Consider the following 6,511-nt stretch of genomic DNA (forward strand, 5'->3'; position numbering starts at 1 on the left):
CAAGTAACTGCATCCATGTGTTGCAATTAGCTCCAGCCAAACAATAAAATATGAGTAAATTCATAAGATTCGTTCTTAGTGTGGTTTGTGTAGATTAGGAGATGTTTGGTTTTGTCGTGAACACGTTTCAACAAGCAAATACACTTTTATTCTTAATTATGAATTATGTTATAAACTGTCAATTTTATGTGAACTATATCCTGTTGACACACAAGGATGAGTCAATCAACCAGGTTAGGGTCATGGTATTGGTTTAAAATACATTCTCAATAAAAAAAACTTTTTCGTACTAAAGTATACTTTGATACTTATATGCATGACTTTTACTTTTATTATTTCTACACTGTTACATTTAACTAAAGTAAAATATCTGACATTTTGTGTTACAGTGCTGCTATATTAGGAACTGTGGTTTTTAACAGAACCTGTAAAGCAAACCCAAATCCTCTATAAAGTTTTTGTAGACTTCTTTTCATTCTAAGGTCTGAGTATTCCAGGTGCTCAGATTATTTCTCTGTCTAGCTTTTGTTGAATTTGTGATACACTGGCTGCCAGAAGTGTTGTTCAAATATTTTAATCCTCTTAACTTTCAAGGACTCTGGATAAGAAGTGTCGTGCAAAGAACTTTATCTCAAAACTTTTTGAAAAATGCCTCTTTTTTTTCTCTGAATGGAGCGTGTATGTAGAAACACTTAGTTGCTAAGTGAACCAAGCAGAAATCTCTCTTGCGAACTAGCTTGTCGCCTTTAATCACTGTTTATTCAATCTCTTATCTCAGTCCCCGCTGTTTTCCTTGTGATATCGTCAGCCAAAATAGAAAGAGGAATGTACTTTGTTCCCTAGTAGGACTGAAAACTATGTTTTAAAATCTGGATATTAATCCCATGTACTGCATGCTAGGGCATTTTGTGCCAATAAAGACAAATCCTTTGAGAGGAAACTACATGGCTCACATGCCCAAAACACACCCTCGCCTCACACCAGTGAAATCACTTCTAGCCCTTTATGGGACTATTACGCTGTTCCCGATGTACTTTGTGGTACATAAGGAAACGTCGGTCCAGTTAAGTTGTTCCTGAACTTTTTCTCATCAGGGACACACACATAAATGAGTATTTGGCCAACACAGCCACCGCTGGACCATTTTTTTTTGTTAGATGTAATTTAGTGCAGACTCGCAAGTCTGCATGGCTGGTGGGACAATAGATGGAGTGACCTTTGGTGAAAACATGTTATCCTGCAGCTGACCCTTACCTAATGCCGGCGGCCAACCAAGCATACTTTAACCAGCTTTCTCCATTTAGTTTAAGTCAGTAAAAGCAGTTGCCACATGCGTTCAGGTAACACATAAACATTACAGCTGATCTTCATAGCATTTGTCCACATTTCCCTCCCCGTAATGTTTTATATCGTTTATAGCTTTTACCATATCAGTTTCATAGCTATCAACATTACAATGCAACTTACCACCCACTCTGCAGCCTGTACAAGCTTTGCAACAGGCACCAAATTTAGACTGGTTTCCTCTAAAAGTGGATGCATGACCACCCCCGCCGGTCATTAATGTGTCATGGAAAAATGGGTTGCACGGAGTCATTTGGTGGGTTAGGGTGCCAAACTCTAGACGGTTGTTTCTGGCTTTGTTGCAAATATATTTTTTGCCTATCCCTGAATTGTAAGCTAGCATAAATACCATTAAAAAGAAAGAAAAGGAGCAGTCAGGGAGTCACAACTAGCCACACCGTTACAGCTTTACGGAGGGCTTGCCTCTCTTTACGTGGCTCCCGAAGCTGGAAACTGTGGCTCACCCGCTGCTTAAAGCTGCGTTACACATTCCATATGTCATTTCCTAACCACAAGTGATTAGGTCATGTATGCACGGACCAATTTATCCGGCACATACACACATGACCACCTCCACTTTAACATGTGAATGGTGGGACGAATGCCCTCATGTGTGATTGAGGTTGAAGGGGGGGGACGCTGATGGATGCAGTGTGTAGACTGAATGTAAAGTCCACACGGGCTAAGTGATATGCCCCTAGAGTGCAATCAACATGTGTGAAATATGTAACTCTATTTATTAACTTCCTTGTAGTTAATGGAGTGCTGTGTTACCAAATGAGCCCTAGATGTGATGTCGGTGTCCTAAAACAGGGGAATTGTGTATGAATAAATTATTATTCATTATTGATTATACAGTATTGCAAAAATGCTGAATGTGTATTATGGAACTGTTGCTATGTAAAAAGCCCCATTCACTATTTTAACACCACATATAGTTCTTAACTCAAAACACAGCTGCTGTTTAATCTGCTGTAAAAGTCATTAGTTTCTCATTTTGACAAAGACTTTTAACAACCACCGTCCCTCAGGGAAGACAAGAAATACATTAATCTGACAATGAAAAGCAATCAAAAGTAATTGATTTCTTAAAATACTTCATGCTCAATATTTTGGTCCTGTCCAAAAAAAAATGAACGGACAGTTTACATTTAAATGTAGTATAATCCCAGTATATGTTTAATGTAGTGTTTGCCATGCTGTCTTTTTCGTGTACTATAATCCTGGGATGCCACATGGTCCTCGTACCATTTGTTTTTTTTGTTTCTTGTGCAAGCGAAACTAAACTGTCAGTATTTCTCCGATTATGTTACCTTGACCTATTCCTGCCCAGTAAATTTGCAGGGATAGAAATGTGACATGCTCCACACCACATTCTGACACAACTGAGATTCCTTACTCACTAAATAGTTCTTATCTTTGGTCAAGGTTGCAATGGCAGACGAATCGTTGTCTCCTTCGCATGTGAGAACATTCTGGAGTTTCTGAATTAAATGGGATATTACTTTGAAATGAGACAGTCCCTTGCTTTGAGACATTAAAAAAAAGGTTCCCACTATTGTTGACATACAGGTTAAACCATTTCAAAAATTATTGAAATTTTTAGATCTTTTTCTCTGAAAACAAAATTATTCTGCTGAGTTTTCAACTTATTTGACCAGTTGTTTAAAGTACATGATCCTCAAACGTTTATGAAATAATTCAGATTACCTATGCATAAAACTCTAAAACCAAAGAAATACTGTTAAAACACAAACTGTGGAACAGAGTATTACAAAGTACACTAGAACACCAGCACTCAATTATGATACTTTTAACATATTTACGTCTCCAAGCCAATCCAGAGATTCACTTATAAGCGTTTAAAAGTGTTTTTTCTTAAAACTAAAGTTTTAAAGTAACTTTAAATGTGCCTACCTGTGCCAAAGGCTTTCCCGGTTTCACTAAGCTCATTATCTTGCCGTACAACACCCGACCCTCAACTCTTCCTCTCTGCGTGTGTCTGACTCTCTTAGTAGCTGTAATGTGGGCATTCCTGCAGTCAGTCCTAACAATAAGGGATGTGCTCCCTGCCTATGGACCATTACATCATCAGCATGTCCTTATATGGAGCTTTGCATTGCAGAGGCTCGCAAGAAGGGGGTGTGCTTGCTCTCATGTGTAACTGGGTGGTGTGTGAGCGTTTCAGCGAGTCTCCAAAAGTCACTGTTTAACTAAAGGATGTGGCAGAGAAGAGGGAAAGGTATTTCTTGACATATGTGACGTGTGAAATGTCTGCCTGGTCCGTCCCTGCTCCGGAGGCAGGGCAGTAGGTGAAGAGAGACGAGGAGTTTGAGCTACAGCATTTCCTTCTGGCTCTTGTCAACATAAGCTATCGGCTTGCAAAGTTTACAAGAAAAATCTCGGATAGGGATCTGTAACTGAGACCAATGATGAAGAGCAAGACAAGGCATGTAACACGTATGTTGGACGTGTGATATGGTTCTTCACAGCCCACCCCTGAGAGTAGCATCGCCCTCTGAGTCTCACTAAGGAACATTGCTAACATATTTACGTGGTTGGTCCTAAAAACCATAAACAAAAGATGTATTCACATCCATGAAATCACTCAAATCAGAAACGCTGGTATTAGGTTTGATCTAAATTTTGAAAATCACATCCCCAATATCACTAAAACAACATTTAATCACTTAAAAATATATATCCAAACTTAGAGCATTCATTTCACAAACTGGCTCTGAGAAACTGCTGCGTGCATTCATCTCAAGCAGGTTAGACCACTGTCACGCTTTATTTGCTGGATTATCCAAACTATCAGTAGGATGCCTCCAACTCAGCAGTCAGAGACACGTACACATACAATTTGGACACATTGTGGACTCAATTTGGACATATTATTCTGGTACTCAAATCACTAAATTTGCTCTGGGTACAATACAGAATCACATAAAAAATCCGGCTAATAGTTTGTAAAGCACTTAATGGTTTAGCTCCATTTATTTCAGTTTTTGTCACTGATCACTACCCCATTGGGCCTCTCAGGTTGTCTACCCAGCATCAGATCCAGGTCCGTTGAAAAGGCCTTTTACTGTGGTCCTGCTCTCATTCGTACCATTATTTACATTGACTTATGTTAGTATGCATCATAAAAGTACAGTATGCATAAAAGTATAATTGTAATATATATTATTATTATATTTAAGTGTCTAAAAAATAAAAGGACCTCATGCAAAAAGGTCCCTTTTATGAGCTATTTAGTGTCTCTAACCAACAGTGAGATGAGAACATTGATACCACGGTAAATTTGAATCTACACCTGGGAGAAAGCTAGTTTAGCACAAACACTGCAAACAAAAGGAAACAGATAACCTGGCGTTGTTCTAAGGTAAATCAAAAATTGAATTTAATTCAAATCTCTATATCCATGCAAATACCAAAGTGTACAACTTTCAGCACATTGCACTTGGGTGCATTGACTTTACTTTCCACTACTGGTATAGAGATCATCTTACAGCCAACACTGTGAGTATATCTGAGGCAAGGGCTGGGTAGTTAACACCTGTGGGTGTAAAAGTGGCTCCACAAACACAATAATGGATTTTCATAGCTTTAACCAGAACTCATTGCTCTGTTTCAGTGGTACAACGTCTTTGTTTTCATTATTAAATTCTCAGGCCATAGCTGGTGACTAAATCCATCTTTTCGAAGTATTAACCTATTGTGACGGGAGCACATTTTATAGTGAGGTTATTGCTTAGCTGTCAAGTGTTTTTATTGTTATGAGAAAAATGTGCCCTGTTTATTGAAACAATGGGACCTGTAGCATTGCATGGTGTGGAAACATATGGTCAACCCAAGTCGTTATTTTCTGAAAAACACAGCTCAAGAGCAGCAGGATCATGTCACCTGACATGCAATGAGACAGCAAATTAGTCACATAAACACATCAGTCGATAAAAACGGTGTTCTGTCACTGTGTGCGTCCAGGCATTATGTTCAATTCTAACCAATCCCAGCCATGCTAGCAAATAACAATGGCAAGACTCTTCCTGCCTCATGTCAACTAAATTAAAATGTTATCATGGCTTCACAGTGGCTGAGGTCACTGTTTCTAAAAGTTACGATAGGACCAACTACGCTGATGGACGTGATGGATTTGCTGGATTTATTTAAAGTTGCACTTGGCTTCATGACTCAACTGAACATTTGCCAAAAGCTACGCAACACAATTAGAAGTCCCTTGTTGTCCCCTTCTGCGCTGTCATTAACTTCCAGCTTTACAGGATGTTATCCAACATCAGCCATATAATAAGGATGGGAAACCAGGCTCTACTAACCATCTTCACACACTTCTTGACAGATTCAAGTGCAGAAATGTGAAACAGTAAGCCTCCTTCTCTGGCCAACAGTGTCCTCCAAGCAAAACTTAATTAGGTGTTCTCCAAATGTTGAGGAATACGACAATGCCAGCGTACACACTGGGACTTGAAGTTGTTTAGTGGCAGATGGAGCAGCTTTCGTGAGTCGCAGCAGGAGCCAGACACGACTCGCAAATTCCTAAAAAGAGGTAAACTGGAAACATGTGGCCAGGCGACTTATGTAAAAACTAGCAATTAATCACAACGTTCTTTAAGCTTGGATGGCCAGCTTGTTCACACAGGGCCAAGAGAAGCCAAATATAGCATTTTTCGTTTAGGAACTTGCCATGTTGCCTGTGCAAACACATCAAATATGATTTTGTTTGGAGAATGCTGCAAGTCTTAAACTTGTCATTTAACCCTTGTGTTGTCTTCCCGTCAAAACTGAAAAACACTTTCGAGCACGTTTTTCATCAATGTTTTACATTATTTTCAGGTGTTTTTGTCCCTTTTTTAACACTTGAGGCCTTTTATCGATGTTTTTAACTATTTTCTTATGATTTTGTCCCTGTTTTTGATGTTTAACACTACATAAAACTAATTTATTAACTTTACTTTTACAGTTATTTTTGGAATTTATGGTTAGTAAACCTCATTTACAGTAAATTACACCTAATGTTTGAGTTAGAAAAGCAGTAATTAGGAATTATTTAGACTAAAATTAAAGGAATGTATGTAAATGTGCTGTATTTATATAGCGCTTTTCCAGTCTTAACAACTGCTCAAAGCGCTTTTACATCTACAGGGAA

At 38.6% G+C, this 6,511-nt stretch overlaps 1 protein-coding gene across 4 annotated transcripts in view; it reads right to left on the bottom strand.

Annotated features, from left to right (window-relative positions):
• filip1l (filamin A interacting protein 1-like) overlaps nucleotides 1-6,511 on the bottom strand; it is a 74,414-nt gene that overhangs the window by 11,478 nt on the left and 56,425 nt on the right. The window contains exon 1 of one of the 4 annotated variants that reach the window (XM_034864204.1): nucleotides 3,262-3,408. The exons of the other annotated variants lie outside the window; for them this stretch is intronic. The gene's annotated coding sequence lies outside the window, so the exon portion shown is untranslated. Of the gene's footprint in view, nucleotides 1-3,261; nucleotides 3,409-6,511 lie in introns of those variants that run through there. 4 annotated transcript variants of the gene reach the window in all.

The sequence above is a fragment of the Etheostoma cragini genome, chromosome 24, assembly GCF_013103735.1.
Source record: "Etheostoma cragini isolate CJK2018 chromosome 24, CSU_Ecrag_1.0, whole genome shotgun sequence".
Classification (NCBI taxonomy): domain Eukaryota; kingdom Metazoa; phylum Chordata; class Actinopteri; order Perciformes; family Percidae; genus Etheostoma; species Etheostoma cragini.